Genomic DNA, 11,482 nt, shown 5'->3' with positions numbered 1-11,482 from the left:
AAAAACATTTACTTTTGCGTCACTGACTACGCCAATGCCTTTGGGTGGATCACAACAAACTGTGGACAATTCTTAAAGAAACAGGAATACAAGACCACCTTACTTGCGTCCTGAGAAATCTGTATGCAGATCAAGAAGCAACAGTTAGAACCAGACATGGAACAATGGACTGGTTCCAAATTGGGAAAGGAGTAGGTCAAGGCTATATATTATCACCCTGCTTGTTTAACTTATATACAGAGTACATCATGAGAAATATCAATAACCTCAGATATGCAGATGACACCACCCTTATGGCAGAAAGTGAAGAGGAACTAAAGAGCCTCTTGATGAAAGTGAAAGAGGAGAGTGAAAAAGTTGGCTTAAAGCTCAACATTCAAAACACGAAGATCATGGCATCTGGTCCCATCACCTCATGGCAAATAGACTGGCAAACAATGGAAACCGTAACAGACTTTATTTTCTTGGACTCTAAAATCACTACAGATGGTGACTATAGCCATGAAATTAACAGATGCTTGCTCCTTGGAAGAAAAGCTATGCCCAACCTAGACAGCATATTAAAAAGCAGAGACAATACTTTACCAACAAAGGCCCATCTAGTCAAAGCTTTGGTTTTTCCAGTAGTCATGTACGGATGTGAGAGTTGGACCATGAAGAAGGCTGAGGGTGGAAAAATTTATACTTTTGAACTGTGGTGTTGGAGAAGACTGTTGAGAGGCCTTTGGACTGTAAGATCAAACCAGTCCATCCTAAAGGAAATCTGTCCTAAATATTCACTGGAAGGACTGATGTTGAAGCTGAAGCTCCAGTACTTTGGCCACCTGATGGAAGGAACTGACTCATTAGAAAAGACCCGGATGCTGGGAAAGACTGAAGGCAGGAGGAGAAGGGGATGGCAGAGGATGAGATGGTTGGATGGCATCAGTGACTTGATGGACATGAGCTTGAGCAGGCTCCAGGAGTTGACAATGGACAGGGAAGCCTGCTGTGCTGCAGTCCATGGGGTTGCAAAGAGTTGGACATGACTGAGCGACTGAACTAAACTGGGGGGATGTAGGGACACCTCTCCTAAAGCAGTGTGCTGGGTGGGTAATCAGAGAGCGTATCAAAACAAAGGGAACCTTCAAGAAGACAATCTCAAGAGGTCACTTTAAGGCATATTAATGTTTCTTTTTTTCTTTTGCTTGGAAAGCACAGGATACAGGCTCCGGATTTCTAATTAACAGACAACCACACATCGAAACTATTAATGAGGTACCACCTCCTACCACTCAGAATGCTCTTTCACTAAAAGACTACAGACACGCTGGAGAGGACCTGGACAAACGGCAACCCTCAACATTTCCTTTGGGAACTGTCAACTGGAGAAAGCCAGGACACAGAACAGGAGGGAGCTTCTGCCAAACACTTAATAGGACCTATCACATTATGTATTCTTCTCAGTGCTGGGACTGCGCAGGTAGAGAACATATCACCCGCAGAGACACCTACACTCCAGTGTTCACTGCACCAATACTTATCACAGGCCAGGACTGCATGCACACAAAGTGTCCATTTTCAGAGACAGATGGATAAACACGTGGCACACACACACCCTTCTTCACATATTCCCTGGCATATGACATAGCAATCACAAAGCATGCAAATGCCTTTCCAGCAACACGGACAGACAAGCTGCTGATCTTAAGGGAAGCTGGTCAGAGCAGGAGCAACTGCCTAACAAAGCTTCGCTGAGGAGTCTAAAAGTTCATACCTATGACCACGTTTATCAACCGAGTTTTATAAATTAGAAGCTTGATATTAACAGAGTGACAGTCATATACATACAATAAAAATGCACAAGGACCTAGCATACAGCAGAGGGAATTCTACTCAGCAGCCTCAACCTACAGGGCAAAACAGTCCAAGAGGAAGACACTCATGTGTAAGTCAACCAGGTGGCTGGACACCCAAAACAAACACAACACTGGAAATGAATTCTATCCACCACCCAAGAAACGTTAGCTTTCAAAAGAACCCAAATGTGAACGGTATTCCACTCAGTCCTGGGGTCCCTGGGCACCCTCACAGCCCAGAAGCCTGAGTAGCCTTGGGACCAAGGCTGGACCGGGCTGGAGCTAAGGCAGTGGGGGAGGATGTACCAAAAAGAAGTTCTCCTAGGACCTGGACACCCTGGTCCATAAGCATGGGATGCCACGCTCCAGACCCAGGCGGGCCGTCCCACAGCTCAACCAAGTCTAGTATGCCCAGAAAGGGTAGACCCTCTTGGCAGAGAGAGCTCTGAATAGGCACCTCGTCTCCAGTCTCCTCAAGGTGGATATCCACCACAGCCTCTTACACCATGGATCTCCCACCTGACTACCACAGCATGGCCAGCATCGCGTTCTGTGCAGGCTTGGGATTTGTCTGAGGTCGTGCAGATAAGGGAGAAGATGTAAAGAGACCCAGGCCCTGGCACATTCCACTCATCTACAACCCAGGAACATGACTTTTCTAAAGGGCTCTGGTTGCTAGGAAAACATCAAATGGCCCAGACAAAGTGCTGCCGCCTTGTGGACACTTCTAGTAACAACAGCTTAAAAATGCTTCAGAGCACTTCAAATTCACAAATTTTGAAGTGTGGGGCTGTAGGGACACCTCTCCTGAAACAATGCTTTGGGGTGGATAATCAGAGAGCATATCGAAACAAAGGGAACCTTCAAGAAGACAATCTCAAGAACTCACTTTAAGGCACAATAGTGCTTTTGTTTGTTTGCTTGTTTGGAAAGAACAAGAAACAGGCTCCAGATCGTTAATTAGTAGAAAACTGCACATCAAAACCATAATGAGGTACCAGCTCCCACCACTCACAACGGTCATTCACAAAAACACTACTGACAGTAAGTGTTGAGGAGGGGCCGGAGAAACCAGAACCCTCCCACATTTGCTTCGGGAAATATCAACTGGGGACAGCAAGGACAAAGTACAGGAGGGAGCTCCCTTCAAACAGTAGATAGGAGCTACGTATCCTTCTCAACTCTGCAGGTGGAGAACAGATCATCCGATAAGATACCTACACCCCAGTGTCCACTGCACCAATATTTATCACAGCCCAAGACTGCATGCACACACAGAGTCCATTTTCAGAGATGGATGGATAAACACATGATACACACATACACACACACATACATTCATATACACATATTCACTGGCGTATGACACAGCAATCAAAAAGTATGCAAAATACCTTTTCCAGCAAGATGAACAGACATTTTGATGATCCTAATGGTAGCTAGTCAGACAAGGAACAGTTGCCTAAGAAAACTCTATTGGGTACAATGAGAAAGTTGATACCAATGATCACATTTATCAACCAAGTTTTATCAACAAGGTTGGGATTGATAGAGGGACAGTCATATACATCCAATAAAAAATGCACAAGGACCTAGCATATTGTACGTGGGTTTTTACTCTGCAGCCTCTAAGTATCTACCCAGAAAAACAGTTCCAAGAGCAAGACATTTATGCATAAGTGAGTCCAATGGCTGTACACCCAAAAGAAACAGGATGCTGCAAATGAACTGCATCCACCATGCAAGAAACATTAACTTTCAAAAGAAACCAAATATGAACGGTCTTCCACCCAGTCCAGGGCCCCTCGGCTCTAACAGTCCAGGAGCCTGAGCACCCCGGACACCCAAGGCCAGACTGGGCTGGAGCTAAGGCAGCTGGAGACGGTGCACCGAAAGGAGCCCTCCTCAAACCTGGAGGGCCTGGGCCATGGGGAAGGGACTTCACGCTAGAGATCCAGGCAGGCTGTCCCACAGCTCAACCAAGCCTAGAACACCCCAAAAACGGTGGGCTCTCTAGGCAGAGAGAGCTCCAAATAGGCTGTTGGTTCCAGTCTCCCTGAGATGGGTTCCCACCACAGCCTCTTACTTCGGCATGTCCCCAACCGGCTACCACAGCATCCCCAGAATTGCTTTCTTCACAGGCTTGAGATTTGTCTGGGGTGGTACAGATAAAGGGGAAGATGTATGGAGACCCAGGCCCTGGCACATTCCATTCATCTACAACCCAGAAACACAACTTGTCTCTAGGGCTCTGGTTGCCAGTGAAAGTTGCTCAGTCATGTCTGACTGTTTGTGACCCCATGGGCTATACAGTCCATGGAATTCTTCAGGCCAGAATACTGGAGTGGGTAGCCTTTCCCGCCTCCAGAGGATCTTCCCAACCCAGGGATCAAACTCAGGTCTCTGGCATTGCAGGCAGATTCTTTACCAGCTGAGCCATAAGGGAAGTGTCCACAAGACGGCAGGCCTTCTAATGGGTCTGAGAAAGTGCTGCCGCCTTGTGGGCACTTCTGGTAACAACAGCTTAAAAATCAGTGTTTTGGAGCACTTCAAATGCACAAAGCTTGTGGGGCTGTAGAGATCCCTCTCCTCAAGCAATGTGCTGGGGGAGGTAATCGGAGAGCATATCAAAACAAACGGAACCTTCAAGAAGACACTCTCAAGAGGTCACCTTAAAGCACGGGAAACAGGTTCCAGATCGCTCATTAGTGGAGAACTGCACATCAAAACTACAATGAGGTACCACCTCCCACCACTCAAAACAGTCATTCACAAAAACACCACCAACAATAAATGCTGCAGAGGGCCTGGAGAAACCAGAACCCTTTCACATTTTCTTTGGGTAACAACAACTGGGAACAGCCAGGACACAGAACAGGAGGCAGCTTCCTCCAAAAACTAACTGGGAGCTACCACAATCTCTGGCCTTGTCAGTGCTGGGCCTCTGCAGATGGAGAACAGATCACCTGATAAGACACCTATGCTCCAGTGTTCACTGCACCGATATTTATCACAGCCCAAGACTGCATTACTTTGCCAACAAAGGTCCATCTGGTCAAAGCTATGGTTTTTCCAGTAATCAGGTATAGATGTGAGAGTTGGACTATAAAGCGCCGAAGAATTGATGCTTTTGAACTGTGGTGTTGGAGAAGACTCTTCAGAGTCCCTTGGACTGCAAGGAGATCCAACCAGTCCTTCCTAAAGGAAATCAGTTCTGAATACTCATTGGAAGGACTGATGCTAAAGCTGAAACTCCAATACTTTGGCCAATACTGATGCAAAGAACTGCCTCATTTGAAAAGACCCTGATGCTGGGAATGACTGAAGTGGAAGGAGAAAGGGATGACAGAGGACAACATCCCTGAATGGCATCACCAACTTGATGGACGTGAGTTTGAACAAGCTCCAGGAGTTGGTGATGGACAGGGAAGCCTGGCGTGCTGCAGTCCATGGGGTTGCAAAGAGTCGGACACGACTGGGCAACTGAACTGAACTGAAGAATGCGTGCACATATAGTGTCCACTTTCAGCGATGGATAAACATGTGGTACACATACATATATACACACACACACATCCATATCCATATATTCACTGGCATATGACGCAGCAATCAAAAAGTATGAAAAAAGTCTTTTCCAGCAACATAAACAGACATGCTGATGATGATCCTAAGGGAGGTCAGTCAGAGAAGGTCAGCTGTTTAACTCCATTGGGTACAATCTAAAAACTGATACCAATGAACATGCTTATAAATTCAGTTTTGTAAATTAGGAAGTAGGGATTATCATATGGACAGTCATAGACATACAATAAATAATCCACAGGGACCTAGCCTTTAGCACAGGGAATTCTACTAAGCAGCCTGTAGTTACACACAGGTATAAGTGAATCAGGTGACTACACCTAAAACAAACCTGGAAATGAACTGTATCCACCATGCAAGGAAAATTAACTTTCAAAACAAACCAAATTGAATGGTCTTCCACTCAGGCCTGGGGACCCTGGGCTGCTTTCATACCACAGAAGCCTGAGCAGACTTGGGACCCAAGGCCAGACTGAGCTGGAGCCGAGGGAGCTGGGGGCGATGTACCAAAAAGAAGCCCTCCTCGGACCTGGAGTGCCTGGTCCGTGGGGGATTGGACCCCACCATCCATCCGGACTGCTCTACAGCTCAGCCAGTGTGCATGGTGTGTTCAGAAAACAGTGGGCCCTCGAGGCTGAGGGAGCTCTGAATAGGCACGTGCTATCCAGTCTCCCTGAGGTGGGTTCCCGCCTCCGCCTCCTACTTCAGCATCTCCCCACCTGACTACCAGGGCCTCCCCAGCACTGCCTTCTGCGCAGGCTTGGGCTTTGTCTGAGGCTGATATGGAGGAAGATGTAAGGAGGCCTGAGCCCTGGCACATTCCATGCTTATCTACAACCCAGGAACATGACTTTTCTCTAGGGCTCTGGGTGCCAAGTCCGAAAGTGGCCTGAGAGAGTTACGCTGCCTTGTTGATTCTTCCCGTAAGAATAACTTAAAAACGAATGTTTAGTAGCACTTCAAACTGCAAGGCCTTTGGGGTGTAAGGGTTTTCCTGGTGGCTCAGGGGATAAAGAATTCGCCTGCAGTTCCCAAGATGCATGAGATGAGGGCTCCATTCCTGGGTCAGGATGGTCCCCTGGAGGAGAGGAGGCGATCCACTCTGGTATTTTTGTCTGTAGAACCCCATGGGCAGAGGAGTCTGCAGGGCTACAGCGCATAGGGTCACAGAGTTTACCATTACTGAATTGAGTGAGCACATGGGGTGTGATGGCCATTCTTCCGTAAGCGTATCCTTAGGTAGAAAACTGAAAACCAGTGCAAAACATGGTGAACCTTTAAGAGTTCAATTTATTGCAGACTGTTTCTTGTTGTTGTTGCTTTCCTTTTATTTGGAAGGCATATAAAAAGAGGCTCCAAGTCAGTTACCTTAGGAGAACTGCAAATTAAAACTGTAACAAAGTATCACTTCCCACCACTCAGATTGGCCATCGTCAAAAAGACTACCAATGTTAAATGTCAGAGGTGGCCTGGAGAAAAGATAACCCTCTTATGCCATTTCAAAGAATGTCAATTGGTTACAGCCATGATAGAGAACGGCTTCCCTCGTGGCTCAGCTGGTAAAGAATCTGTCTGCAATGCAGGAGACCTGGGTTCGATCCCTGGGTTGGGAAGATCCCCCTGGAGAAGGGAAAGGCTACCCACTCCAGTATTCTGGCCTGGAGAATCCCATAGTCCATGGGTCACAGAGTCGGACTTGACTGAGCGACTTGCGCTTCCTTATGATGGATAATAGTAGAGGGCTTCCTTAAAGAACTAAACACGGAGCTACAGCATAATGCAGTCATCTCACTCCTGGGCCTCTCAGCGGGGAGAAAAGAAAAGACACAAGCACCACAATATTCACTGGAGCAGCATTTACCCTAGCCAAGACCTACAAGCAACCACAAGTGTCCATCTTCAGACAGTGGTATATACATCAATGGAGCATGACTAAGCCCTATAAAGGAATGCAATAATGCCTTTTGCAGCTACATGAATGCTACTGGACATTATCATACTACGTGGAGTAATTCCGAATGAGAAAGACAAATAAAAGATGATAGTACTCACATGTGGCATCTATAATATGGCGCAAGTGAACCTATCGCTAGAACAGACACAGACGCACAGACATGGAGGTTAGGCTTCTGGCTGCCAAGGCTGAGAGACGGGGGATGGTGCAGTGAGGACCTGCGGTTAGGAGACGCCAAGCATTACATCCAGGATGAATAAACCCCAAGATCCTGTTGTGCAGCACAGGGAACTGTATTCCGTCTGCTGGGATAAACTGTAACAGAAAAGAACGCACATGTGCACACCTGAGTCACCCTGCTACGCAGGGAGACTGGCATGACGCCGTGAATGTGCTGTGCTTCAATTCAAAAAAGGAAAAAGGGTGCAATTCATAGATAGAACTAGTGAACAAAAAAAAATAGGTGGGGCGGGGAACCTGTTTTTGAAGATGATTAGGAGTTGACACTTGACATCGGTCCTTGATTTCAGGATGAAAAGACAGGAGGCTGTTGTAATCCTGCATGTTCGTAATGCTCCAAAAACTCACAGTTGTTAATAACAAACCTCTTACCTTCAGAGCAGCTATGGGGAAATGAAATTACATTCCTGTGTGAAAAACATGAAATGCTCCAGTAATCACTGGTTTTGGTTTTGAAGGCAGAGAGTCACAGGCGTACACTCTTCTTCCATTTTTGAAGACCTACAAACGATATGAGGAATGTGTGACACGCTGTTGGAACAATATGGAGAGACCTTTAAAAACTAGGAAGAAAACTACCATATGACCAAGAAATCTCACTACTCGCCATAGACTCTGAGTGTTTAAATGTTCTTTTGATGAATTTGTGTGGGGGGGAAGTGGTCTCCCCATCCTATTCCTCTGCCATCTTAGACCACCCCCCACCCTGGGCATATACTCTGAGAAGATCACAATGGTAAAAGGCACACGTACCCCAGTGTTCATTGCAGCACTATTTACAATAGCCAGGACATGGAAGCAACCTACATGTCCGAATGGATAAAGAAGGTGTGGTACATACATACAATGGGATATTACTCAGTCATAAAAGGCAATGCATTTGAGTCAGTTCTAGTGACACGGATGAACAGACAGCCTGTTACATACAGTAGTAAGCCAGAAAGAGAAAAACAAATAGCATATATTAACGCATATATGAGAAATCTAGAAAGACAGTCCTGATGAACCTACTTGCAGGGCAGCAGTGGAGATGCAGACACAGAGAACACACTTGCGGACATGGTGCGGGAAGGAGAGGGAGGGACGAACTCAGAGAGCAGCATGGAGACATATACGGGACCACATGCAAGAGATGGCCGGTGGGAATCTGCTGTATAATGCGGGAGCTCAACCTTGTGATCTGTGACAACCTAGAGAGGTGGGATGGGTGGGAAGCAGGTTCAAGAGGGAAGGGGCATATGCACACCTTTGGCTGGTTCATGTCGACATATGGCGGAAATCAACAGAACATTGTAAAGCAATCATCCTTCAATTAAAATGCTTGGAAAAGGAGTGATAAAAAAAAATATAAAGAATGCATGTCAGTTCAGTCCAGGCCAATATAACCCTGAAGTACATGGTCAAGGGGGAGGGAGATGTCCTGTCATTCAGAAATCTCTTGTAACGGCATCATCTTCCCCGTGTAGACTGGATGTAAGAAATAGAAGGTACAACTAGCTAGTGAATGAATCAGCCTTCATTCCAGCAATTATGTATCATAAATCCTGACACTGCCTTGTAGAAGTGATCACTTAGTCAACACTACCAACAAGGGGCACCCTGACAACTGTATCAACCCTCTCTGAACTGCTTTTCCAAAGAGCCTCTGCAATCACTGGGATTATTAGCACTGGTAAAACTCTATACTAGGTTTTTGAGGACTCTCAGTTCAGTTCAATTCAATCACTCAGTCGTGTCCGACTCTGCGACTCCATGAACCACAGCACTCCTGGCCTCTCTGACCATCACCAACTCCCGGAATCCACCCAAACCCATGTCCATTGAGTCGGTGATGCCACCCAATCATCTCATCTTCTTTCGTCCCCTTCTCCTCCTGCCCTCCATCTTTCCCAGCATCAGGGTCTTTTCAAATGAGTCAGCTCTTCGCATCAGGTGACCAAAGTACTAACTGGAGTTTCAGCTTTAGCATCAGTCCTTCCAGTGAATATTCAGGACTGATTTCCTTTAGGATGGACTGGCTGGATCTTCTTGCAGTCCAAGAGACTCTCAAGAGTCTTCTCCAACACCACAGTTCAAAAGCATTAATTCTTCAGCACTCAGCATTCTTTCTAGTCCAACTGTCACATCCATACATGACCACTGGAAAAACCATAGCCTTGACTAGATGGACCTTTGTTGACAAAGTGATGTCTCTGCTTTTGAATATGCTGTCTAGGTTGGTCTTAACTTTCCTTCCAAGGAGTAAAGGTCTTTTAATTTCATGGCTGCAATCACCACCTGCAGTGATTTTGGAGCCCAGAAAAATAGCCACAGTTTCCACTGTTTGCCCATCCATTTGCCATGAAGTGATGGGACCAGATGCCATGATCTTCGTTTTCTGAATGTTGAGCTTTAAGCCAACTTTTTTACTCTCCTCTTTCACTTTCATCAAGAGGCCCTTTAGTTCTTCGTCACTTTCTGCCATAAGGGTGGTGTCATCTGCATATCTGAGGTCATTGATATTTCTCCCGGCAATCTTGATTTCAGCTTGTGCTTCTTCCAGCCCAGCATTTCTCATGATGTATTCTGCATATAAGTTAAATAAGCAGGGTAACAATATACAGCCTTGACGGACTCCTTTTCCTATTTGGAACCAGTCTGTCGTTCCATGTCCAGTTCTAACTGTTGCTTCCCTGACCTGCATACAGGTTTCTCAAGAGGCAGGTTAGCTGGGTACTGGTAAAACTCTATACTAGGTTTTTGAGGACTCTACTTTTCTTGAAACCCTCTGGCTTAGAGGATATCTTTCATCTACACCTCAGGAACTCGGGGCCAAGATGATGTCCACGGTTCCCTACTGCCTTGGTTCTCTGCTGGCTGTTAAGTTTCCGCCCTCATTCAAAATGCCTTCTCAGTGAAGCTGCTCACTACCCAGCACTCACTGTGCACACCGCCCTGAGAACTCTAAGCCACCATGTCCCGTTCACTCCAAACCTGAGCAGCTGGCTCTGACTCCCTCTCAACTCTAACACCTCTGGAAAAGACAACCTGTACAGCGACAGCTCACTTCCCAAGCCTTCACTCCAGCGCTATTTTCTCCACGCCACTTCTATCCACCATCAGGGTCTCACTCAGGACCGAAGAATCACAAACACCTCTGAACAGCCCTGCTTTTGAAAATGAAACCTGGACTGCCACTTGGTCCCTACTGTCCTGTGCCTTTGTTTCCTGACCTAGTCGTGTGTCAGCGTGCTAATTCTGGATCTGTCTTGGACACAGAGAGCCCTTCTTCACTACTGGCCACATAAAACTGAACATGGACTGTGCTCTGTAACTCTGAACGAATCCCTTAACCGGTCTGATCATAGCCAAGTTACCTAGGAGGAGGATAATAAGATGTAAGAGGGAAAGTGCAAATACAACATCTTTAGGGGCCTGCATTGACTTACATGGCAGCTTCCCATTCTTCCTTGAGTACCCAGATGAGGCCGTCACTTGGCCACACTCATATTTTTAATTCTTCAGCAGTCTCCCTGCCCAGGGCCAGGGTCTAACTTTTCATCTCAATACTGATTCCAGTTATCCTGGAGAAAGAAGGAGAAGGGAAAAAAAAAAAAAAAAAAAACCACCAAAGTGGGTGGATAGGGTTGATAAATAAGATAAAACGGTCTAAACTGTTAACTAAACCAACTCAACTGCATCCTTCTCTGCCTTCCCTGATGTCTCTGGTATTGCCTCTGTTTGTCTTCACCAAAACACTCTTTTCCAGGGTTTCATTTTGGGCTGTCTTCTCTCTCTGGCCATGGAACATGGGCTTTAAGTTTGTGATATCTTAAGAAATCTTATGGAAAGGGAACATAGAAGGTGGGGTGCTCATGCCTCTGTC

Source organism: Budorcas taxicolor, chromosome 1 (assembly GCF_023091745.1).
Source record: "Budorcas taxicolor isolate Tak-1 chromosome 1, Takin1.1, whole genome shotgun sequence".
Lineage (NCBI taxonomy): Eukaryota > Metazoa > Chordata > Mammalia > Artiodactyla > Bovidae > Budorcas > Budorcas taxicolor.
The sequence above is the reverse complement of the archived record's forward strand: the minus strand, read 5'-3'. Positions refer to the sequence as shown.